This window comes from Diceros bicornis, chromosome 25, assembly GCF_020826845.1.
Source record: "Diceros bicornis minor isolate mBicDic1 chromosome 25, mDicBic1.mat.cur, whole genome shotgun sequence".
NCBI classification, from domain to species: domain Eukaryota; kingdom Metazoa; phylum Chordata; class Mammalia; order Perissodactyla; family Rhinocerotidae; genus Diceros; species Diceros bicornis.
This window is the reverse complement of record NC_080764.1, coordinates 11,069,973-11,096,720: the sequence shown is the minus strand read 5'-3', so window position 1 is coordinate 11,096,720 and position 26,748 is coordinate 11,069,973. Positions and strand designations below refer to the sequence as shown.

At 43.2% G+C, this 26,748-nt stretch overlaps 1 long non-coding RNA gene across 2 annotated transcripts; it reads left to right on the top strand.

Annotated features, from left to right (window-relative positions):
• The first annotated feature begins 12,587 nt into the window (after positions 1–12,587).
• LOC131421620 (uncharacterized) lies at positions 12,588–24,775 on the top strand. Of its 2 annotated transcripts, none has more exons than XR_009223916.1 (3): positions 12,588–14,964; positions 20,656–20,851; positions 24,603–24,775. It is a non-coding gene; the product is annotated as an uncharacterized LOC131421620 (long non-coding RNA). The 2 variants fall into 2 exon arrangements; XR_009223917.1 differs by having other exon boundaries at positions 12,589–12,845.
• Positions 24,776–26,748: the final 1,973 nt, after the last annotated feature.

Sequence of the window (26,748 nt, the reverse complement as noted above, 5' to 3'; positions counted from 1 at the left end):
ATTTTCTTCTTAGAATATGTCTAGTGAGAAAAATTTAGAGATAAATTATAAATGTTAGTGGAGGGTATATTGCTGAGTTTATTCCACCAAGTCCAGGCACAGATTCTTGTTTCTCTGCAAACTCAGGGGCCCCCCAACTTCCCTGAATAGCAGTTTCTTTGTGCTGAGTCCTCATGGGGGCATAGCACAGCCTCACACCCCCAGATGAAGCTGTCCTCACTGGTGGCCAGCTCAGGTACTAGCCAGGGTGGGGTCTTTGCCTGTCCTCCCCTGGGGAATTTCCAAACCCTAAAACTGCCCTGTTTGGACAGACATGGTAATAGTTTGCACACGAGAATCCTCTGCTTCTGCCCTCCTTCCCATCTGTCAGGGCTAGGCTTGCACATAATGTGTTTCTCCCTCTGTGATGGACTTGAGCGTCCCTTTCTAGAAGGAGATGAAGGAGGTGAAGAGAGCTGGGACCAGAATTTTGCAAGTAGAGCCCGTGGAGGCTGTGCCAAGACAGAGGCCTGGATTCCATGGTCCACTAACCCCTGTGTTTGTTCAACAAGCCGGGCTAGATGCTGGGGAGACCCAGGGAAATGGGCACAGTCCCTGCCCAAGAGGAGCCAGCTGTGCAGTAGAGGAGACAGACCCGTAAACAGATCACTGAGAGAGCTAGAAGGCTAATGATAAATCTGCTCGGGGTTTTGTGGGACATGGAGGGGGGTGGGAGGAGGGGAGAGGCTACACCATCATCAGAGACCTTAGAGAGAGCCTTCCCAGTGAGATCAGCCACACGGTTTGTTTCTAAAGTCCACTGGTAAATCACTCAAAACAGTGTTTTCAAGTGTCTGCCATTTACCAGGCGCTCTTCTGGGTGCTGGGGACAGACTTGTTATCACAGCGACCGGAGATTTTATTATCATTGGAATAGGTTGTTGATGATGTCAGCCTTCCTCTGGCTCGGCCAAAGCACTGGTCATCTGGAAAGGCAAGACACTTGGATGCCCTTGGATCTGGGCAAGAGGGGCCCCAGGCTTTAGCAAGCCCAAAATCAATTATCCCCAAAATATCCTTTACAGCTGGTTTTTCTAAATTAGGATCCAGGGCCCAACCTGCTTCCATCCGTAAATCTCTTTTAATTTAGAACAGTCCCTATTTTCCTAATGTGAATTGAGGGTACTAAGCTATTGTCCTGGAGAACATTCTACCTTCTGGATTTGTCGTGAGTTTAGCTGGTTTTTCGTTTCCTACTTTTCCCGTGTCTAACATACCTCACTCAGTAACTCAGATGGAGCAAGCAGCCAAAAAACAAAACAAAAAAATCTGTGATAGAGAAGATGGGAATTATAGAATTACAAGCTTCACTTAATGAGCATTTCTAGAACATTCCACCAACGAACTGGAGACATCACATTCTTATCAAGCACACCTGGGACATTTATGAAAATGGATCACATACTCACCAAACGTCAATCTTTGGTTAATGTCCAAAAGTTGGACTGAACAAATAAGATTAGGGCCGGCCCGGTGGCTTAGCGGTTAAGTGCACGCGCTCCGCTGCTGGTGGCCCGGGTTCGGATCCCGGGCGTGCACCGACGCACCGCTTCTCCGGCCATGCTGAGGCCGCGTCCCACATACAGCAACTGGAGGGATGTGCAGCTATGACATACAACTATCTGCTGGGGCTTTGGGGGAAAAAATAAATAAATAAAATCTTTAAAAACAAACAAACAAACAAACAAACAAAACAAATAAGATTATTTGACCATCATGTAATTCAAGAAGAAATCAATAATAAAAAAATATAGAAATTTTAAAAACCTTCTTTAAATAATTCATGGATAAAAAAAGAAAGCATAATGGATTTTAGACCATGCTTAGAAGTGAACAATAATGAAAATTCCACATCTCAGAATGTATGAGAGGCTTATATGAGACAAAAAAAAAGCTGAAAATCAATAAGCCACACATTCAACACAAGAAGTTAGCAACAGAACAGCTGAATAAACTCAAAGAAAGTAGAAAAAAGGAACTGTGAAAGATAAGAGCAGAAATAAACGAAGTAGAAAACAGCTGTAAAATAGATGTGACAATGAAGCCAAATTCCAGTTCTTTGAAAAGATTAATAAAACTGGCAAACCTCTGGCAAGACTAATTGGGAAACAGAGAGCTGGAACTTATAAACTATAGCAGGAATTGAAAGGAAACAGGATTTCAGATGAAGAATAAATTAAAAATATAATAAGAGGATATTATGAGCAACTTTTTCCCAATAATTCTAATCAAATGCATAATTTTCTACATTTACAAGTAATAAAATTTGGCTCTAGAGGAAATAAAAACGTGAACAATGTTGTAACCATTTAAAAAATTGAGTTAGTGATCAAAAATCTTTATATCAAAGAAACACCAGGACCAGATTTTTTTTAAAAACCAGGGAGATTCACCAAACATTTAAGGACTGAATAATTTCAATCTAACACAAACTCTTTCAGAGATCAGAAAAAATACCAACATTCCCTAATTCATTTTTTATGAAGTTGGCTTAATCTTGGTATCCAAACCAAAAACTGTTGGGGAAAGGGAAATACAGGGCCAATCTTTTTCATAAACAAAATGTCAGTAGATCAAATCCAACAGTATATACGAAAGATAATACAACATGACCTAGTTGGATTTGTCCCAGGAATGCATTAGAAAATCAAATAATGTAATTCATCACATTAACATATAAAAGGAGAAAAACCATATGATCATCTCAATTGACGCAGAAAAAGTGTTTGATAAAATTCAACCTCCACTTATGACTTAAAAATTTCAAGCAAACTAAGAATATAAAGAAACTCGCTTAACTTAATAAAAGATATTTATTTTTTAAAAAACATCTAAGGGAACACCTTAGTAAACGATGAAATGTTAGGATCAGGAACAAGGCAAGGAAGCCTACATTCACTGCTTTTATTCAATATTAAAGTACAGCAGAGCTAGGAAAAATAAATAAAGAGTATAAAATTGGAACAGAAGAGACAAAGTTGACATTATTTACAGATGATATGATTATTTTCTCCTACATAGGCACTGCTTAGAATTGTGCCTGGCACATAGCAGGCACAATTTTTTGCTGAATGAATGAAAAAAATGTTTGCTGAATGAATGAACGCATGTTTGGATGGAGAAAAGTGTGTTAAAATGGGGCCAGCCTGGTGGTGTAGTGGTTAAGTTCACCCTCTCTGCTTTGGCAGCCTGGGGTTCTCAGGTTCAAATCCTAGGTATGGACCACCGCACGGCTCATCAAGCCATGCTGTGGCGGTGTCCCACATACAAAATGGAGGAAGATGGGCACAGATCTTAGCTCAGGGCCAATCTTCCTCAGCAAAAAGAGGATGATTGGCAACAGATGTTAGCTCAGGGCCAGTCTTCCTCACCAAGAGAAAAAAAAGTGTGTTAGAATGATCCACTCTGACAGTGATTTGTCTATTTCTATTTGTAGTCCTATCCAATCTTGCTTCATATATTTTGAAACTACATTGGCAATCAAGGTTAGAATTTTTACATCTTCTTGATGAAACTCATATCATTATGTTGTGACTCTTTTTATCTTTAGTTATTTTATTTATTTATTTTTGCCCTGAAATCTTTCATCCCACCCTCAAGATTAAAATATGTACACCTGCTTTCTTTGAGTTGGTATTTTCCCAGTATATATTTTTCATCCTTTTAGCTTCAAATTTAGAGTTTGTTTTTATATCAAACCTGCCAAATCCTTTCCTTTTTTAAATTGCTGTAAAATTCACATAACATAAAATTAACCATTTAAAGTGAACAATTCAGTGGCATTTAGTATATTCACGATGTTATGCAACCCTCACCTCTATCTAGTTCCAGAACATTTTCATCACCCCAAAAGGAGATCCCATACCCATTAAGAAGTTACTCCCCATTCCCTCCCACTTCCCAGCCCCTGGCAACCACCAATCTGCTATCTGTCTTTATGGATTTACCTGTTCTGGATATTTCATATAAATGTAATCATATAATATGTGACCTTTTGTGTCTGGCTTCTTTCTCTTAACGATAATGTTTTCAGGTTGATCCATGTTGTAGCATGTATTGGTACTGTACTTCATTCCTTTTTATGGCTAAATAATATCTCATCATATATATATACTACAATTTGTTTATCCATTCGTCCATTGATGGACTTTTGGGTTGTTTCCATCTATTGGCTATTGTGAATAGTGCTGCTGTGAACATGAGTGCACATGTATTTGTTTGAATACCTATTTTCAATTCTTTTGGGTCTATACCTTGGAGTGATAATTCTATGTTTAACTTTTTGAGGAACTGCAAAATGGCTTTCCACAGTGGCTGAACCATTTTACATTCCTACCAGCAATGTACAAGAATTTCAATTTCTCCATATCCTCACCAACACTCATTATCGTCTGTCTTTGATTATTGGCATCTCAGTGGATGTGAAGTGGTATCTTGCTGTGATTTGATTTGCATTTCCCTAATGACTAATGATGGTGAGCATCTGTTCATATGCTTATCGACCATGCGTATATCTTCTCTAGGGAAATGTCTTTTCAAGTCTTTAGCTCGTTTTTTAATTGTGTTATTTGTCTTTTCACTTTTGAGTTGTAAGAACCCTTTACATATTCTAGATACTGAACACAGCAGAGTATAAATGGTGGGTTTAGAGCTGAAAGACAATAGCTTCAAACATATGATTTGCAAATATTTTCTCCCATTCTGTGGGTTGTCTTCTCACTTTCTTGATAGTGTCCTTTGAAATACAAAAGTTTTAAATTTAGATGAAGCCCAATTTGTCTGTTTTTCTTTGGTTGCTTGTGCTTTTGGTGTCATAGTTAAGAAACCATTGCTTAACCCTAGGTCATGAAGATATACACCTGTGTTTTCTTCTAAGAAGATTTTATACCTTTAGCTCTCACTCTATCCTCCTCCTCATAGTCTCCTTAACATCCTTCACCCCATTGTCTCTTTATCCCTTTTTCACCATCTTTTACACCACCGTCTCTACTTTCCTTCACACGATCTCCAAGCTCAACCAAAACATCCAGAGACTAGTTTGCTGCCTCCCACAGTTTCCCCAACTTTTCACAATGGTTGGTCTAGATATGGACAACAGAAGTGGTCCCTGCCTCTGAAATGTGCCTCCTAACACAATGCCAAATGACCGCTCCTATGGTCTCCATCATACTGTCTATGATGAAGTATTTTAGAGTAACTACAGACATTGTAATAAGCATTTTTAAAAGTTCTGTAATGAGAGTGTGCTGGTGGTAAACCAGTTTTTGTCTGAAAGTGTCCTTATTTTGCCCCCATTCTTGAAAGATCGTTTCACTGGAAATACAATTGTAGGTTAACATTTTTTTCTTTTCATGATTTTGTAGGAAGCTCAAGGCTTCTGGTTTGCTTTTAGGAAATCAGGCATCATTATTCCTCTGCAGGTCATCTGTTTCTTTCTATGTCAGCTTTGAAGGTGTCTCCTGTCTTTGTTGCTATAAGGAGCCTCTGGCAAGCACAAATAGGATAGAAAGTACAATCCTATTGCCCAAAGTGAAAGCTTCAATTTGGACCTATGGGTTTCTGTAGATTAAGATTAATCAAAGGACTCATGATCAGAGATTTCTAAGCATATAAGAAGTCAAGGCAGCATGAGCAAGGGTCAGGGAAAATAGCAACAACAAAACATTTAGAGCCCTAAAGACTGCAGGTATTGTTTTTTTTTTTTAATTTTATTTATTTATTTTTTCCCCCAAAGCCTCAGCAGATAGTTGTAGGTCATAGCTGCACATCCTTCTAGTTGCTGTACGTGGGACGTGGCCCCAGCATGGCAGGAGAAGCGGTGCGTCGGTGCGCGCCTGGGATCAAACCTGGGCCGCCAGCAGCGGAGCGTGCGCACCCAACCGCTAAGCCACGGGGCCGGCCCAAGACTGCAGATATTGAAACTGACATATAATCTCAGATTAGGATTCTGTGTGAAGCTATTTGCAACACATTTGAAGAAATAAAGGATACAATCACACACACACACAAATGAATGAGTAACAAGAGATATCAGTAGTGAACAGGTAGAGTGGAAAAAAAACAGATGAAACTTAAAATGAAAAACATATTGGAATCACACTCAATGAATGAGTTAAACAGCATATTAGATACAACTGAACAGAGAATTAATATACTGAAAGTCATAGCTGAAGAAATTTCCTGGATTAAAGCACAGAAAGACAAGAAGATAAAAAGATACGAAAGAGAAGTTAAGAGATATGGAAATAAAATACAAAGGTCTATTCAGGGTCTCAAACGGAAAGAATAGAGAGTGCAAAAGAGAGGTACAATTGAGGAGATAATAGCAGTAAAATTTTCAGAACTAATTAAAAAGAGATGAATCCACAGATTCAAGAAACATAATGGAGGCATTTCATGTCTTGTTAGGATTTAGAAGAACAAGAATAAGAAAGACCTTCATTCCAGTAGTAACAACAATAAAAACCTAAATAGAATAAAAACCTCATTTAAAAAAAACTGGGCTAGCAAAGAGCAGTGGGTGTAAGGAAGTCCTGAGGAACTGAATTACAGAAAACAGTGGTTCCTTCACAGGTCAGTGGAGAGCTATGGCAGCTTCTTTCCCAGAGGCAGGCACCTCATCAAGATGTGGGTGGGTTTTCCACTGATCAGGGGAATTAGCTGCGCTTTGGATGAACTTTTCAGTTTTCAGTTCAAAATATTTTCTAATTTTCTTTGTGACTTCTTCTTTGACCTAAGAATGATTTAGAATGTATTGCTTAATTTCCAAATTTGGAGATCTTCCAGGTAATTTTTTGTCATTGATTTCTAATTTAATTCCATTTTAATCAGAGTACATACACTGTATGATTCCAATACTTTTATGTTTATTGAGACATGATTTGTGCCCAACATACGTCTAAGTTGGTTAATGTTCCATGTGCACTTTAAAAAAAGGTATATTTTACAGTTTTGGGATGTCGTCTTCTATAGATATCAATTAGATTAAAGTGGTTGATAGTATTGTTCAAATATACTACTACATCTGTACTGATTTTTTCTGTTTACTTGGTCTATCAATTACTGAGAATGAAATATTAAAATCTCCAATTCTAATTCCATATATTTACTATTTTCCTTTTAGTTTTTATCAATATTTGTGGGATGCAGCTAAAGCAATGCTTGGAGGAAAATTTATAGCTTTAAATGCTGATATTGGAAAAGGAAAAAAACTGGTTTAAAATCAATAGTCTAAGCTTCCGCTTTAAGAATTTAGAAGAATAAGAGTGACTTTAACCCAAAATATGTAGAAGGAAGAAAATAACAAAGATAACTAAAAATAAAAGAAATTGAGTGTATAAATTCCGGAGAATACAGGAAACAGGAAACGCAAATAGGAATAGAAAATAGGAGTAGGAAAAACAAACAAAGGGAAACTCAATCAGTGTATTTTAAAAAGGCCAAGAAAGAAAAAGAAAGAAGCATCAAAAAGAAAATGCAAAGAGAAAAAAGAATAAGATAGTAGAAATAAATCCAAATATAATAATAATCACAGAAATAAGTGGACTAAAACTCACCAGATAAAGACAGAGATTTTCAACATGGATTAACCCCCCTCCAGCTGTCTAAGAGATGTATTCAAAGTAAAAGGGCATAGAAAGCTTGAAAATAAAAAGATGAAAAAAGTGTGCAAAAATAAAGCTATTTTAATTATAGTAACATCAGATAAAATATTCTTTAAAGAAAAGGCATTACTAAGGCTAGAGAGGGTACCTACATAATGATAAAATATTTAGTTCACCAAGAAGATAAATCAGTTCTAAACTTATATGCATCACATAACATAGCCTTGAAAATGATTAAAGCAAAAATTGACAGAACGACAAGAAGTGGACAAATCCACCACCACTGTGGAAGAGTCTAACATACTTCTCTCTATCGTTGGTGGATTAAGCAGAAAAAATCTTGTAAGGATGTAGCAGATCTGAAATATAGTTAACAGGTATGATTGAATGCTAATTTATAAAGTTTTTTTTTTTAACAAGAATTGGAGAATACACATTCATTTCAAGATCCCATAGAACACTACTGAAAATTAACCATATATTATGCTACAAAGCAAGTCTGAACAAACATCAAAGATTAAAATTATACAGATCACCTTCTTTGATTATATTATATGTTATAAATTGACAACAAAAGTATATTAAATTATTAATATATTTGGAAAATAAGGTGCTCACTTTTACATAATCCATTAGTCACAGATGAAATTATAATGTTAAACTGAAAGATAATACTGAAAATATCACATATTAAAACTTGTGCCGGTTCTGTTTTTAGTGAGGAAGATTGGCCCTGAGCTAACATCTGTTGCCAATCTTCCTCTATTTTACACGTAGGATGCCACCACAGCATGGCTTGATGAGTGGTGTAGGTCCACGCCTGGGATCCAAACCCGTGAACCCTGGGCCACTGAGGCAGGGCACGTGAACTTAACCACTACGCCACCGGGCCAGTCCCAGGCATTCAATTAAAATAATATTTAGAAGAAAATTTACAGCCTTCATTTCATACATTGAAAAATAAGAAAAACTAAAAATTAATGATTTATCCATCCATTTTAAAGAAGTTAAAAAAAAATGCAGCAAAGGGGCCAGCCCAGTGGTGTAGCGGTTAAGTTCGTGCATTCAGCCTTGGCAGCCTGGGGTTTGCAGGTTCAGATCTTGGGCACAGACCTACGCACCGCTCATCAAGCCATGCTGTGGTGGCGTCCCATATACAAAGTGGAGGAAGATTGGCACAGGGGTTAGCTCAGGGATCATCTTTCTCAAGCAAAAAGAGAAAGATTGGCAACGGATGTTATCTCAGGGCCAATCTTCCTTACCAAAAAAAAAAATAAGCAGCAAAACAAACCTAAAGAAAGAGAAGGAAGGAAATAATAAAGGGTAGAAATTAATGAAAGAGAAAGTAAACACACAGTAGAGCAGATCAACAAAGACAGCAATTAGGTCTTCAAATATACTAATGCACTTGATAAACTTCTGTTGAGATTGATCAAGAGAAAGAGAGAAGGTACAAGTAATATAATAATATGATATCAAGAATGAAAAAAGGAGGACCTAACTCCAGATGTTGTAGACATCCATAAGATGATAATGGGATATTATGAACAAATTTATATCAATGTATTTGAAATTTTATACTGGACAAATTCCCAGAAAAATATATCTTACTAATAGTGACTCAAGGAGATGTAGGAAACAGGAACAGTCCTATAACACTAAATACATTGAATGAGTAGTGTATGAGCCAGGGTCTACTCAGGAAATAAAAACCACACCAGTTACCTGAGTAGAGAGAGTTTAATAGAAGGAATTGTTATCTAGGCATAAAGGCATTAACTAGGTAACTGAAAGGGTAAAAGGATAATTCTGAGATACGGAGGTAGCAACTTTAGGATGCAGCTGCCACTCCTAGGGTTAGGGAAACAAAGGGAAAAAGTCGGAATTATTAAAATTTAGTGACTTAGAGGAGGGGCCTCACAAAGGTGAAACTCAGACCTCTAATGAGGTCAGGCTGGTGCAGGTGTCCCTCAGCTTGGAGGAGGGGTTGAAAACCAGACTTCGGAGGAGAGAGCACAGTGCTAGCGCTGGTGTCTCTGGGGTGTGCACGTGGGCTGTGAGGAGGCTGGTTCTACAAATGCTGGAAAGATTCAGCTGCTGTTGCGGGATGAACTGCTAGGTGACTCGCACAGGAAAAGCAAGGAATCCAATAGCAAGCAGATTGGTAGCCAGCCCTTTCTTCCTCCCCTGGCCTCTTATTGTTCCCCCAGCACCTCCTACTGGCAGAGACTAACATGGCACCAGCTGGCCAAGGTGAAATATGGTGGGGAGTCCCAGCTCCAGCATCACACAGCAGAGTATAGAAGGGTGGGTTGAGAGCTGAGAGACAATAGCTTGGCGCAGTCCACCTGCTGGCTTCTCAGAATTCATAGTCACCATTATACATACTTTTGACTTTCACACTACAAGAAAACAACTCTATGTTTCCATTTGATATGAGGCAACTATTCTTCATGCAAATAAAGACATTCTCAGTCTCTCCCCCAAATGAGAAGATTCGAAGTCCCAATAAGCATGTATCCATCTCTGGGTAATGTTCATAACTCCTCAAATCCAGTCACAGTCCCCCCTGAATATTCTGCTACCTAAATACGAAATTGCAAAGCTAACCTCCAACAAAACTTATATAAGATAATAATGGGAAGGGGGAAGGAGAAGAAAAAAATAGTTAATATGTACAAACACATACACATACCCTATAGCAAGCAAGGAAGAAAATATTCATAGTTGACACAGTCTTGGTTTCTTAACAGGTCATGAGGCTATAGTCGACATTTATAATTCCTTCTTTCACTCGTTATTCTACATATCCTTTGCTCTTAACTGGTTAGAGTTATTTGCTTGATAGAGTAACCTAAATCTTCATTCCTGACGTTCTGAATTCTTAGTGGTCCTACCTTTTTGATTGCTGTAGTTTTCCATTAATTTTTTTTTTTTTTTTTTTAGTGAGGAAGATCAGCCCTGAGCTAACATCCATGCTAATCCTCCTCTCTTTGCTGAGGAAGACTGGCTCTGAGCTAACATCTATTGCCAATCCTCCTCCTTATTTTTCCCCCAAAGCCCCAGCAGACAGTTGTATGTCATAGTTGCACATCCTTCTAGTTGCTGTATGTGGGACATGGCCTCAGCATGGCCGGAGAAGCGGTGCATCGGTGCGCTCCCGGATCCGAACCCGGGCCGCCAGTAGTGGAGCGCGCACACTTAACCTCTAAGCCACGAGGCCGGCCCTCCATTAATTTTTATGATTGGACGTGGAAGTACTAAGGGGCAGCCCAGAACATCCTCTGGGCTTCAGATACATTCCTCCCTGCCTCCACTGTGTAGCAGCAGGCCAATTTCTCCTCGTAATCAAGATCAGTCACCCCAAGCAGTAGAGTAACCTCTCTCTTCTCCTCTTGGTTTAGTGGCAGGAAGACCCCAAATGGCCGAGAACAGTCCCAACTTCCAATTCGATGGAACTGTAGTCGTGTCCTCTGGTGAAAGAGTTCCTCTCTTGGGAACCAAGACCTCCAAACCTGCAGAGCTCACAGATGTAGGATTGGGAAGTAAAAATTCTGCAAGCAGGTTATTGGGTGTAATGGTGAGAGGACACACCGCTGTTTCTATCCCTTAACTCCTGGTGATTCTGGTGATGGGAGAGAAAGCACCGTATATTGGTTTCTAACTCAAAGCATAAACCGCATCCTGTAAGATAGAACTCTATCCTTTCAAGTTGTTTCTGCCTGGAAGCTTGGAAGATTTTGTCTTTATTCTCTAAGATCATGCCTTTGACCAGGATGTGCCCTCACATGTGACTTTCTCATGAATCCAGATAGAACACAGGGATCCTTTTAATCAGTTAATAGACATATTTTCCTCAGCTCAGGAAAACTTCCTTCTAGTATTTAATTATGACTTCTTCCCCATCTGTTTGCGTTTTGTCTCCATCTGGAACAGATATTGTTTGTCCATTAGATCTCCTGGTTTTGTTCACTAAGTCTCTTTTCCCTCATAAATTACATATTTTTTTGGTGATCTTTTTTCTTCATGTTTTTGAGATATTTCCCACATGTCTTCTTCATGGTCACTAATTGGGTCTCAATAATCTTTAATTTACCTGCTGAATTTTTCAGTTGAAAATCATGTTTTATGCTCTGAGAAGTCATGTGTGTGTGTGTGTGTGTGTGTGTGTGTGTGTGTGTATGCATGCACATGCGTGCACCCACTGCATTTGGATTTTGGATCTCATTTTTTAAATTAAGCAGTTCTATTTCACTAGGTATATTAGTTCCCCTCTGGTACTGTAACAAATTACCACAAATTTAGTGGATTAAAACAACATGAATTTATTATCTTACAGTTCTGGAGGTCAGAAGTCCAAAATAAGTTTCACTGGGCTAAAATCAAGGTGTCAGCAGCGCTGCTTCCTTCTGGGGGCTCTAAGGGGAGAATCCACTTCTTTGCCTTTTCCAGCTTCTCAAGGCCACCTGCATTCCTTGGCTCATGGCCCCTGCCTCCATCTTCATCACTCTGATCTCTGGTGCTGTTGTCACATCTCCTTTTTCTGACTCTGACCCCCTTGCCTCCCTCTTATAAGGACCCTTATGATTACACTGGGCCCACCTGGATAACCCAGGATGATCTCCCCTTTTTAAAATCCTTAGCTTAATCACATCTGCAAAGTCCCTTTCACTATATAAGGTAACATATTCACAGGTTCTGAGATTAGGAGGTGGACATCTTTGGGAGGTGGTCCACTATTCAGCCTGATGTGGTTGAAACCTTGTTTATGACTCGTTTTACAATTTTCATGAGACCCCCACCCAATCTTGCATTACTCAATCGCCTCTGGCTAGGAGCGAAGGAATTTACCTCGGGAGGTGATCAGTGACTTGAATCTCCTGCCTACGTGTTCCTTGAGGCACACCTCACTCATCCTCCCCCATGCCCTAATCTTTGAGACTAACCAGGTTGCCTAATACTTTCTCTTTTGACGTTTCTTTAGAGTAGTCAAAATAGCTAAACTCGTATGTCATGGCCCCGCACAGACACTTCCATGCAGCTCTCTACTGCCCATGGGTCCTGCCTCCAGGCTGAACACAAAATAAAGGTGCATGAAGGAACGAGCAGCTCGTGTCTGAAAATTCTTTTTCCACTCGAGACTCAGTGGCCCCACGTCATTTTTGGTGGCCCATATGGGGATCAACTGTGTCAACCGCTTCGGTAAGTGTGCCTTTTTCCTTGTCCTTTTCTCTGCTCTTTGCCTGAAAAAAACCTGTCCTTATTCTCAACAAATTAATGGGCACGGGTCGACCACTTAAAGGTCATTAGGACAGTTGCCATTCTTAAGACTCCTGTGACAGGTTTTGCTTTCAGAACTCGGAGTTGGATCCCTCCCTCCTGCCTATGACCTTATCTTGGGCCTCGAGACAATTCCCACAATGGGAATCCAGCTCGAGGAAAAGTACCAAGCTTGCTAAGAGCTCGGGGAATTCCTCATAGGGAGACGGTTATAAAGCATGGGCAGAACGTCCCTATGAACTTTCTGAGAGTTTCTACTCTGACCTCTATGTTTCTCTCTCTTGAGGCCATTCACCAGGCACCCATCTGCCAGGCACGATGGGGAAGATTTACTGGAGGACAAACGTTGGGGACGCCCCGTTGCCCCTTGCTAAAGGAACCCTATATAACCTTGCGGCAGGTTGCTGCCCATAGGTGCAGGGGGATTTTTCGGTAATGTGCCTCTTTTTGCATTGTTTCTTTTCTGTTTCCTTAGGACACAGGAGCCTCTGGCTCTATACCCAAGGACTCCCCTTTGGGTTGTCTCTTAGACAACTGGACCAAATTTGAGACTAATCTTTTATTGCAACACCGCCTAGCTCCAATATGTGTCTCTTAAATGACAATGAAAAGTGGCCTGAAAATGGAACTATAAATTCTAACAGCATTTTTCAACTGGACCTCTTTTGCCGACGTTTGGGGAAATGGTCTGAGATTCCACATGTCCAGGCGTTTATGGCTTTAAGCCAGGCCCCTGACCTTCGGGCTGTGTGTCGAATGTGTTTGGTTACTCCCCAAAGACCGACAAGACTGCAGACATCTTAGATGACTACCTGGTCAGACTGATTCCAAGGCCTCCCCTACAACCCCGGAGGCCCCTCCTGATGTAGAAAGAACATCCACCCCTCCTCCTTACTCTGAGGGCTCAAAACAACAAGACCCCTTAAGTCCAGCAGGACGCACCCGCAGTGGGGCATCCTGTAATTCTGGTCAGTTCCCCCTTCGGGTAGTAACTAATGGAGAAATGTGCACTATTCGAGTCCATGTCCCTTTCTCTATGTCAGACATGGCTCAAATAAAGTCTCAGTTAGGACAGTATTCTGAAAATCCCTCTAAGTTCACTGATGGCTTTCGGCAGCTCACCATGATGTTTGAGTAACCTTGCAAGATATATATATTGTCCTTACTCAATGCTGTACTACAGACGAGAAACGACGCATTTGGGCTGGGGCTTGGGAGTTCCCTGAAGAGCTCCGCGCTAGGGATCGACATCAATGTCCTGTAGGGGGCACAGCAGTGCCAGACACAGACCCTGGTTGAGATTATCAGAATGAGCAGGAACGGGGGAAAAAGAAATCATCTGATAACATGCCTGATAGAGGGATTGAAAAAAGGATTTATTAAACCTGTGAATTTTGAAGAACTTCAGGAAGTTACACAAGTAGTGGATGAGAACCCTGCCCTGTTTCAGGGAAGACTAGCAGAGGCTTTTCGTAAATACATGAATTTAGACCCTGCCTCTCCAAAGGGCGTCACTATTTTAAACACGGGTTTTATCAATCAGTCAGCTCCTGACCTTCGGCGTCAATTAACCAAGTCGGCCCTAGGGCCACAAACCCCCACCCAGCGGCTAACGGAGGTGGCCGCCCAGGTTTTCCATAACAGAGACCTGGCTATCAAACAAGATGAGGACCGCAGGGCTAAGGCCCAGGGTAAGATACAGGCCACAATTGTGGATTGGCCACAGAGACAGACTAATTCGGCGTCCAAAGCCAAATTTAATGATGGGGGTCTATGGAAGTCCCCCTGTTCTAGATGTCAACAGCTGGGACACTGGAGTAAGCAATGCCCCAAGAAGGACCTGCCTCCAGGGCCACGTCCTCTTTGCAAAAAGGAGGGGCCTTGGAAGAGGGATTGTCCTCGTCTCTGAGTGAGAGGGGCCAAGAACCTACTTCCCAGCCCGAGGAAGGGATCCAGAGGATTCATCCCGAAGGGCCCAGAGGCCCGTCCGGCTCCTACTGACATCCAACAGGCTGAGCCCGGGTTACTCTGGATGAGGAAGGTGAGCACAGCAATTTCCTTATTGTTACGGGAGCCACTCACTCCGTCCTTATTTGCCATGCTGGTCCGACACTAAGTCACCCCATAGACTGTGGGGATAGGCGGAGACTCAACATGTGGCATTCAGGCTTATGCCCTGACTTGTAAATAGCAAGATCAGGTGTTGTCACATTCCTTTCTTGTTTTGCCTACCTGCCCCACCCCATTGTTGGGTTGAGATTTAAACACCAAGCTGGGAAGTCAATTCATATTGACCCAGGGAGAAAATAACTCGTTCGTGGCACTCCTTATTGGATCCATAGGTCAACAGATGCCTGCGAATATTCCCACCCATAGACTAGAGGAGGTGGATCCCAAGGTATGAGATTGTGCCCTTCCCAGAGGAGCCATCACTGCCACTCCTGTTTCTATCACTCTGAAAGACCCAACTTGTGTTCCTCATGTAAACAGTACCCCCTGAGGCCTGAAGCTATACAAGGACTTCAGCCCCTGATTTCTAAATTTCTGGAACATGGGATTCTCCGCGATGTCAATCGCCCTATAACGCTCCTATCTTGCCTGTTAACACGCCCAACGGCGAATATCGCTTGGTTCAAGACTTGTGAATAGTTAATGAGGCTGTTTTTCCCACTCACCACATAGTACCTAATCCCTGGACTGTTCTTTCTCAGACACCTGATGGTGCACAATGCTTTACTGTTTTGGATTTAAAACATGCTTTCTTCTGCATTCCCATGGCAGAGGACTCGCAACTGCTTTTTGCTTTCGAATGGCATTTCCCCGATGAAGCCCTGCCTGTCCAACTGACCTGGACTGTTTTGCCTCAGGGGTTTCGAGATAGCCCTCACTTATTTGGCTCGGCATTGGGACGAGATTTACGAGACTTAGATCTTAAACACAGTGCGATAATACAATACGTAGATGACATTTTAATTTGCAGTCCTACCAGAGAAACTTCTGATGCTAACACAATTTTAACACTCAATTTCCTGGCCCAATGCGGCTATAGCGTCACTCCCACTAAGGCCCAAATCTCTGTACAACGAGTTCAATATCTGGGGTATGAGCTCACTCTCGGCCATAGGGCTCTATCTCTGGCCAGAAAAAAGGTCAATTTAGATCTGGAACCCCCTAGGAGAAAGAAATAGTAAGAACCTTTTTAGGCACGGCAGGTTTTTGCTGGTTATGGATTCCCCAGTTTGGAACCCTAGCAAAGCCTTTATATGAGGCAACGCACGGCCCAGACACTGAAGCCCTAGAATGGACAGAAAGGGAAGATTCAGCCTTTTGACTGTTACAACAGCGTCTGTCTGAGGCACCAGCTCTGGCCTTACCAAACATCAATATGCCTTTCACTTTCTATGTTATTGAGAAGCAAGGACAGGCTCTTGGAACACTCACCCAAAAACTGTGCTCAGAGACCCAAGTGGTTGGTTATTTTTCCAAAACCCTGGACTCTGTGGCCTTGGGATGGCCAGCCTGTCTGAGAATTGTGGCAGCCACTGCTTTACTGGTGGAAGAAGCCACTAAATTGGCTCTCGGTCAGTCCCTAACTGTGATGACTCCTCACCAAGTTCAAATAGTTTTATAGACAAAAGGACACCACTGGATGACAGAGGGACACCTCACTAAATATCCAGCTATCCTCCTGGATACCCCAGAAGTGATCTTACAAGTGTGCCAAGCTCCCAATCCTGCAACTCTCTTGTCAGGGCCGGATTAGCCCATCAATGATAATTTACCATCCCATAATTGCGCTGAAATCATAGAACAAATGTTCTATGCAGGCCCGATTTAACTGATTCCCTGGTACCAAATGCGGACGATACCCGGTTTGTAGATGGCATTAGTTTTATGGACCAAGGTGTCTGGAAAGTGGGCTATGCCATTGTCAACCTGGCTCAAGTCATTGAGTCAAAGGCCCTAGCACCCAGCACTTCCGTCCAAAAGGCAGAATTAACAGCCCTAACCAGAGCATTACAATTGGCCAAAGATCTGGTTATTAACATTTGCACTGACTCCACATATGCCTTTCTTGTTCTCCATGCTTATGGAGCTATGTGGAGAGAATGGGGTCTTCTGACTTCCCAAAACTCTTCTACCAAACATGGCCACAAAATACTACAACTGTTAGAGTCTATACATCTCCCAGAAGAGGTGGCTGTTATTCATCACAGAAGCCATCAAAAAAACCTTCAGCTGAAAGCCAGGGAAATAATTTTGCTGATGCCAAGGCCAAACGAGATGCGAAACAAGACTACCTTCTCGCCCTTCTTTCCACTCCCTTAGTCTGGGTGACATTGTTGCTAGATATCCGAAAAAGAAATAAATTTAGCACAGGAAAAAGGATTTTTGCAGGACACTTCAGAGCCGACATCTTGGTTTAAAAACCAACTAGGACAGCTCTTTGTGCCCAAGGAAGTACAATGGAAGCTAGTTAATGGGATTCATCAGGCTACTCATTTGGGCAAATATTCTCTGACACAGTTAATGGGCAAGTTTTTTGATGGATTGGAACTAATTTCTACTATAAAACAGGTTTGTCGAGGCTGTGCGGTTTGTGCTCAAATAAACCCTGAGGGAGGGTTAAAGCCACCTCCCTTTTCTCAGCCAGTACAAAGGCGTGGCGCCTACCCTGGAGAGGATTGGCAACTTGATTTTACTCAAATGCTTCCTTGCCGTGGATATAGATATCTTCGGGCCATTATAGATACCTTTACAGGATGGCTCTAGACCTTTTAACTGCTGCTCAGGGCGGCACTTGTGCCATCATTAAAACTGAGTGCTGTGTATATACTCCCGATTACTGTAATAATGTCACTACTTTACTTCAAGACATGGGGAAACAAATCAAGTCCACGTCGGACCCCACCCTCTCTTTTAATGATTGGCTAAATTCACGGTCAGGTGCGGGTTCTGGACGACTATCAAAGATCTCCTTGTTGGATTAGCAGTCCTCTTGATTCTGTTAATTGTGATATGCTGTCTTTTCCGTTGTTTGTCTGTCAGTTGCCAACAAGGACTCACTTCCTTAACTTGGCCCTCTCAACAGATGATTCTTGAAACAGTCACTACTTTGTCTGCACTCGACTCTGCAGCGGCCACATTTCGGTCATGTGAAGCCCCCAGGTCCAGTCACATGATCCCCATTTAGGGACAGCTCTACATCCCTACTCAGCAGGAAGTAGATACAGAAGATGGACCTTCCCCCATTTCCCAAAGATTTTTGGGGATCGAGGTTTCAGTGGGAAAAATGACGTGGTCGAAACCTCGTTTATGACTCGTTTTACAATTTTCATTAGACCCCACCCAGTCTCGCATTACTCAATCACCTCTGGCTAGGAGTGAAGGGATTTACCTGGGGAGGTGATCAATGACTTGAATCTCCTGCCTATGCGTTCCTTGAGGCATACCTCATTCATCCTCCCCCACACCCTAGTCTTTGAGACTAACCAGATCACCTAATGCTTTCTCTTTTGACATTTCTTTAGAGTAGCCAAAATAGCTACACTTGTATATAATGGCCCCGCACGGACACTTCCATTCAGCTCTTTACTGCCCATGGGTCCTGTCCCCATGCAGCTCTCTACTGCCCATGGGTCCTGTCTCCACGCTGAACACAAAATAAAGGTGCACGAGCGAACGAGCGGCTCATGTCTGAAAATTCTTTTTCGACTCGTGACTCAGCGGCCCCACATTCAAGCCTACACACTAGGCATGTGTTCTAATTGTTCAAGTTGATCTTCCTTCCTCTGGCTGCAGGGGGTGCCTCAGTTACCTTCTTGGTCAGCCTGGTGGGACTCAGGTCTGACTGCTGGAATATTCTCAAGGGCAGGAGTGCGGCAAGGCACGAAAGGCAAAGCAGACTTACACTGTACTTGCCAGTGGTTCAAGGTGGAGTCTGTCAATATCCCCACCTCTCAGAAATCCCCAGAGGAAGCCTCTCTGTAAGCATCTCCCAGCCTTGAGTCGGTGCAGGCATTCAGATCTTTGCATATTCCCAATATATTTCTTTAAAGTCATATTGTTCTATTTGATTGCTTAATCTGTAGTGACTTTCCTTGTAGGTTTTGGGAGTTTGGGATTGCAGACTTATTTTGAGAGAAAATTGTTTTCATTTCTCTGTCTTTTTTTCCCCTCTCTCCCTCTTGATCGCCATCCCTGGTCAGCATTTTTCAGTTGCTGACCCCCGATCGTGATCACATTTCACAGCATAGCTTAGGTGGTTCCTGTTCTGCTGTTACACAGCACACCGGGCTGTGACGGATCCCGAGTGCAGAGCAGCGGGAGGTTGCCATAGTCCCTGGTCACAAGGTTTGTACTCCTCCCACTGCCGCTGCAGCCCCCAGGCTTCCAGATCTTCTTTTTACAAGCAGAGGACAATCCACAAAGATCCAAGACTTCAAAGGGTAGCTTGGGGCCTATGCTCCATCTTGTGTGCAGTTCTTGGGGGCAGATAAACTCATTTCTTGGTCAGATTTCCCTCTGTGCAGACCTAAGCATCATCAGTTTTCTCTTCTCCATTGATTTTTAGTCTCTCAGATTATTTTCTGCTCTCTGACTTCCCTTCCTTTCTCTTTTTAATTGTGAGTTTATTCCCTTTTTATTCTTTACCATCATTTGGAGGGGTCTCCAGCGGGGAATGGGCTGAATGCATGCGGTCACTTCATCAACTTCAACTGGAAGTCTGCACTATAATTTAAAACCCTATTCTTTAGTCTACAAATATTTTGGTTCAGAAAATATTGGATGACTGATTGATTTAGAGACTTTTCTAAAGAAAAGATAAAGGTTTCCTTAGCAGATTAGACAGGGAAGGAGGGACAGGAAGAATCGAAGGTGATTTCACATTGCCAGCCCAAGGGACCGGAATTTGAGAATCCAGGATGGTTAAGCAGATTTTGGAGGCAAAGACAGGGAGGTGAGATCTGAGGCTTGAGAGAGAAGGAAAAGAGGGCAGAGGGAGAGCGTGAACAGAATGGCCCGGACTTCGTGTTGTTCAAGGCCTTCAGTGAGGGGTTAGGAGGAAGAAGGAATGTCAATCGAGGAGTTTTGCTGTGAGAGGCATCACTCTAAAAGTGGACTCTTGAGAAGGAGATCAACCCTTCCAGATGCTACAGGCAGGCCAGTAGAAAAAGATCAGCCATACTTTGGGCTGGCGCTGGGCTTCCCTTGCTAGGGCACTCCTCCATGAACTCTTGTGCCTAAAAGTCATTGACTGACTTGAGCAGGAGGTTTAAAGTAGAAAAGTACTGTGACCTGACTTAGGAGTTGCTCTTAGGAAAATTCACAAATGCCCAGTCCCTTTACATCTGCTCACCCCGGAAGCTGACAGTTGGGTCTCTTTCTCCTCGCATGGGTCCAAGTGGAAAGTGTTCCTCAGTATTTTTGATTTTCAGACCCATCTTCCAGCCCCGAGGAGAGGGTTGTAACAGTTCACAGCATGAGCTCTCATGTAGATCCAGCTACTCCAGCAGCAGGAGCCAAACCTACGAGAGGCAGGGAGGCTGTGCCGTCAGACTGGCTCTTGTATAATGGCATTAAGGGCACCGGCTAATACGACTCACCTGTCTGGGCCAGGAGGTGCGCATCTGGCGCTGTTCATGGTGCTGAACCATAGCTGCTGGTCTCGATTGCACTGTTATTCCACTTTCTACTGGGGCAGTGGTGACTTCTGTTCAACCCCTCGCAGGAACTGGAAATCAAGCAAGCAAGGATGTGAGAAAGAGAGAAAAACAGACTGAGTCCTATGGAGAATCCTGCTGCTGAGACATTTCCAGAGAGAAGAAAATGAGACTTTTTCTTGTGATCATCATTTACAAAGTTTCACAGTCACCAAGACCTCTGGGAAGGTGGGAAGCACATGACCCCACCATTTCCCTCTGATGGTAAGTTTCTAGATGAGGATGGAGACAGAGGACGGTGAATTCTTGGAGTTCAGGGTTCATGCTGGATTCCCTCGTCACCTTGTCAGTGTATACAGTAGCTGTGCAGAAAGTGGTGGCTGAATTAATAAGATGTTGGGTGTATGAGAAAGAGCCTGGACTAGCCACACAGAATAAGTTTTGCTTTTATCTCTTCCCTGAAGGAGGGCAAAGGGGCCAACATTTGAGGTTCAACTTGTCAGTCATTTGATATTACGTTCTTTAGTTTAATCCTCATGGGGGATTCATCACAAATTTCCCAGTCAAGAATCAGGCTCAGAGAGGCAAGCCTCAGTGAGATCCCACTGCTCCCATGTGTTGAGTCTAGGGCTCAAACTCAGGTCTTGCTGACCCCAAAGTCCATGTTTTTCCCACCACCACTGGCCACTTTCTTCTAATCCAAGGAGAGAGACGCAAATTCCATAAGGGAAAAATGGGCTTTTAGTCCATACAAGCATCTTGTTTAATGTCTGGAGATCACCTTAAAAGGTTAGAAAGCTGATTTTGTGATGGCAACTATTGCCAATCAGTGTTTTGAGCCAGGAGTTTAGGTCTAGGGTTGGGGAGGGGAAGAGAGATGGGGCTCAAACTTCAGCAGGGCCCGAGGTGTTTCCCTGTCTCAATGTCTCATGCATGTTCCAGCTTCAGACAGAAAAAGTGATGAGTAACTTCCAACCACAGAAGAAATCATTAGGAGAGTCAATAAAGACACAATCGATCTGGCAGGGGAACAAACACAGCTCAGGTCATGCGGGGTGAGGCTTGGTCTGAGCTACAGCCAGGTGGTTTTCTCCAGCTTCTGGATGAATCAGCTTGGCAGCCACCCAGACTTCAATCAGATCCAGAGGTGCAGCCAGCTCTGGATCCATGTCAGGTTGGCTCTCTCCTCAGGTCACCAGGGAATGGAGGTTTTTTTTAGTCCGCTGGTGGCTTATCCTGATCCACTTGGTCCGCTTGAGTGCTGCTCTTCACTAATTGGGCAGCACAGTCCATGTTTCCTTTATAAACTGTCTTCGAAAGGCACACTTAGAGCTGGGTGTCAGGATATCTTCCAAAGGATTTGTAGACATGCTTTGAAATACTTACCGAGCCATTGTCCCCTTTGCTGCGATCTTCCCTCTTCCCCCACAAAGGTGGGCCCTGCAGGCTTCCATTGCTAATTGGACCCTACGTGCAAGCTGCAACAATCAGATTCTCTCTTCTGGAGATTTAGCCTTGAGAGGCAGCGGTTTTCCAAGATTAGCTTTGGCGGCTGGACCTGGAAGGTCGGGCGACCTGGGGCTGAGGGTGCCGTTTGGGGACAGTCATGATAGTCCTTGTGCAAACAGAGAACCCAGACTGAGGAGGGGATGGAAATGAAGGAAGTGAAGAAGGAGAAGCAGAAACAGACAGAACAAGGCAGAGAGAGGCACTATCTTGGTGAGGAGAGCCTGCAGGCAACCCTGACCTCTGGGTCTGGTGCCTGTCAGCACAGGGGTCAGAACAATGACAGGGCGGCAAGTCTGGCTGATGCTTCCACCTCTCTCCCTGCCGTTTACCGACCCCATTCCCTATGTGGGGAACAGATGAGGAGATTTTCATTAGGGGTAGGAATTTGTAGTAATTGTTGAAGCATTTGCTACTTAGAAGAACAAGGATTTGCAGAGGATATGCATTAGATACTAGATCCTTGAAGCATCCTCTTAAGGCACATTTCCTCAAAGTTTTCACACCACAGATCACCAATTTGTAGCAAAAAAAGCAGAGTTTCATCGATGATTTTAAATTACACGATTAAAGGGTATTTTAAAAGTTAAGAATAGTTTCCTAAAAATTACAAGATTAAAGAGTATTAAACGTTAAGAATAGTTTCCTATCAGTGGGACGATCTTGCTGGCTTTTTGCCATCAGGGCAGGGGCGGAGCAATCAGTGCGTTCCACCTCCAGCCACACCCTGATTGGTCCAGAAGTGGACATGTGACTTAAGTCCATCCAATCAGTGTAAATCTCAGGACTTTTTCTGGGAATTCCGGGACACAGCTATTCTCTGTTGATCTGGATGGTGTGAGGTGATCGTGTGGGTCTCCGTGCTGCTGTGACCATTTTCCACAAGGGAAGCTGGTCTCAAAAGAAGCCAACGCAAGGAGGAAGACAGAGCTAAAGCACCTGCAGCGGAATGGAGCCAGAGCCCTGACATCAGAAATGATCTAAATAGTTCCATTTATTGTTTAATCCACTTGGAACTGGGTTTCTGTCATCCCTGCCTGAAGGCACACTGACCTGTACACTACTTGTTTTTTCTCACAGCCTGCTGAAAGGATGTGCATTTAACTCTGCCAGGATTAGATAATATTCGTATTTTTTTGATTACTTCCTTTAACCCTGAATCAAGGTTCAGATGCATTTTGTTGACCATTAACTCTTTTCTGTGAATAAAGCAGTGGGTGGAGTAACGTCTTTTATTCACAGACCAGAGCCCTTCCTGAGGCAGCCATGGTTGCTTCAACTCGGGCACTGAGCCCAAAACACCATTTCCAACACATGACTCACAAAGTAAATAATCTATAAGGGAAAAGCCTCTTATCGTACTTTGGCACAGCAAACAAAGTGACAAGCCAGGCAGCACTTTTTCTTCATGTTTGAGCCCCACGTGTGCCAAGGGCTTGCTTCATACCTCATGTGTGAGCAGTTTTGGCTTGCTCAAAAGCGAAGTATCTGCTAGCATGTGTATATACTAATTGCTTTCCTACTTTGTGTATTCTTGATGTTATGCAACGTTCAACACCGATATCTGACACGGGAGTTTTGTCAATAGTCCTTTTGGCTCTCTCTCCAAGCATAGTCTTTATCATTATTTTTGCAGCTGGTTTACAGGCGTCTCGGTAATCGTAGACTGACTTTTATGTGCATTTGTTAAGAGGGCAACAACTTAAAATGATGCCTTTGTAGGTTTGGTCTCCTCTGCACCCTTAGTAACAAGAATAATCAATCTTACATTAGAAAGCATTATTTTGTGTTTGTTTTGGAAAAAATGGATTGGTTGCTTTTTGGGGAAGATAATGGAAAACATTTTTTTTATGGCTTCAGACTACTATTTACCAAAGTTTTAATTTTAAGTTTTAATTTAATTTACTGCTGGTCCAATAAATAAAAATTTCAAATATTTCTCATTGAACTTATACTCACAATTTTCATTTATGGTTACATGTGTAAAATCATTACCCAAGAATTCGTTTTTCCTAGAATGTGCACTTTGGTATTTCATAGTTACACTGGAGGGCTATTCGTTATGTTTACAGTGTTCTTCTGCTGCCATTTTCGTCATCTCTTTACATTCCGAAGAACCTCTTTTGAGCTGCTGATCCATTTTTGTGAACTGGAGATATATTCACCATAATAGGAACCACAAAAATCAGAATTAGCAGACAGTAACAACTTACAAAAGAGAAGCCCTGTGTCAATCCGATTCTTGTTCCTTTCTTGGCAACACATCTCTTCTAACTGGTACCTTTTAAGATTTTATTTTTATTTCTGACATTCTGAAGCTTCACAATGGCGTTTTTAGGAGTGTGTGTGTGAGAGGGAGAGAAATGGGGTGGGGAAGGTGGAAACTGATGAATAAGAGCAGGCGAGTCTTTGAAAAAACAGATCAGGATTGTGAGACCATTAATACTTCCTCGTTTCTTTCCTTCAGTTCTCAACTTCTATAGAAGCTTTTTGCTTTTTCCTTGGCCAGGAAGTGGCTGGTAGGTGAGGTGTGTAAGGAACACTCTAGCAAGTCCGCACCCTGTGCCTCTGCTGACTCATACCGGTGCTGATCTGGGACACTGGTGCCAACTTCTGCCAGGTTGTGACCCTCTGACCTCTTAAGCGAAGGTAAGATAGAAACATAACCTAGAAATAATGGCAAAAGTGGCCTCTTTCTTTTTTTAAATTTATTGACCCACTGCACTTGAAAATCCAGGAATTGATCTTACTTCAGGGATAGCTATATCCACTTCCTCACATGAAATCAGGAATGTCTTTCTTTTTTTTTTTTCCACCCCAAAGCCCCAGTAGATAGTTGTATGTCATAGCTGCAACATCCTTCTAGTTGCTGTATGTGGGACGCGGCCTCAGCACGGCCGGAGAAGCGGTGCGACTGTGCGCACCCGGGATCCGAACCCCGGCTGCCAGCAGCGGAGCGCGCGCACTTAACCGCTAAGCCACGGGGCCGGCCCAAAAGTGGCCTCTTTCTAATGATCACAACTCTTTCCATTAACTTGACTTCTTTATTGGCTCAGACCTTCACAAAGAAGTTGGGTCAGCACCGCAATAGGATGATGTATGTGGTGGCTATCAGAGCTGCTTGCAAACGTCCGGTTTTCCTTCCGGGGTATGGTGACCTTCTGCTTTCCAACACCTTTGAGGTTAGGGATGATCATGTGATTTGCTTGGGCCAATGAAATGTGAGCAAAAGCGACACATCACTTCCAGGCAGAAGCTTTAAGAGGCAGAGAGTAATGTATGTTGTCCCTGCCAAGTTGCTGAGCAATGCTCCGGGTGGAGGCTCCCGGTCAGCCCGCGACCCTTGGCGAGGACTACGGGATACAGTGCTCCCGCCCCCACCATGCACGGTTACCATAAGCAAGAAGAAGGCTTCGTTGTTTTAAACCACTGAGATCTTGAGGACTGATTGTCCCTGCAGCACAGCCAGCCTCTTCTGACCGGAACAGACGGTGCACATGTAAATACAGACCATGGATCCCTTTGCCAGATTCGCTTCCTGAAAACTTACTCTGATCGGTACCGGCAGTACCCCATGAGCGTGCCTGTCCCCCACCCCCACCCCAAGGCCCTCTTCTTTACAGAGAAGGACGCCCGTATATTTTCAAGCTTTCATTATTCCAGTCGCCATTCTAGTTTCTGTTTGCCAATCACACACCAAAAAGCAGGAATATTCTCAGTAGACCACTTTATTGGTATGGATTTTCAACAAACAAAAATAATCCTAACAGCATCTTTTTTAAAACTGAAGATAATATTGGGCCTAAAGTCTCCGGTGGTAATTAAAATACAAGGATCTATTGAACATTCAGAGATTCCCGGTGCGCTGCGCTGCTGCGCAGTCGGCCGACTACCCGCCGCTGCCGCGCGCAGCGCGAGCCTCACTCTAACCACGGGGGCAATGAAGGTGTCACGGCGGGGGGCCGCTGAGGGTCGGGGGACGGCTGCGGCGGGACGTCGCTGGAGAGCGGCGGACGCCCACCCCGCACCCGCGCCCCCGACTCTCCACCGCCCCCCTCGGGCGGCGGCCCGAGCAGCGGCGAGCAGAGGGGCCAGCAGGGAGGGCATCCAGGGCAGCGACGGTGCGGCTGGAGGGAGGATGGGGCCGCAGCCAGAGCCTGGCTGTGCTGTCAGGAGGCAGGTTGACAGAGAGGCTGGTGTCAAAGGAAAATCAGGGAAACTCCGGGGCAGATTTGAGCAGAACCAAGACTACGAGTTGTTAACCTTTTAAAAATATGATTGCTACTAGAAATTGAGTGCTGTTACAGTTCAGGAAAATTGGTGCCATTGTTTTGAAAACGAGATCTTGTGCCATAAATGCAGCGCAGGACATATGTTTATTTATTTTATTTTATTTTTTTGTGTGTGTGTGAGGAAGATCAGCCCAGAGCTAACATCCATGCTAATCCTCCTCTTATTTTTGCTGAGAAAGACCCGCTCTGAGCTAACATCTGTTGCCAATCCTCCTCCTTTTTTCCCCCCAAAGCCCCAGTACATAGTTGTATGTCATAGTTGCACGTCATAGTTGCACATCCTTCTAGTTGCTGTATGTGGGACGTGGCCTCAGCATGGCCGGAGAAGCAGTGTGTCGGTGGGCGCTCGAGATCCCAACCCTA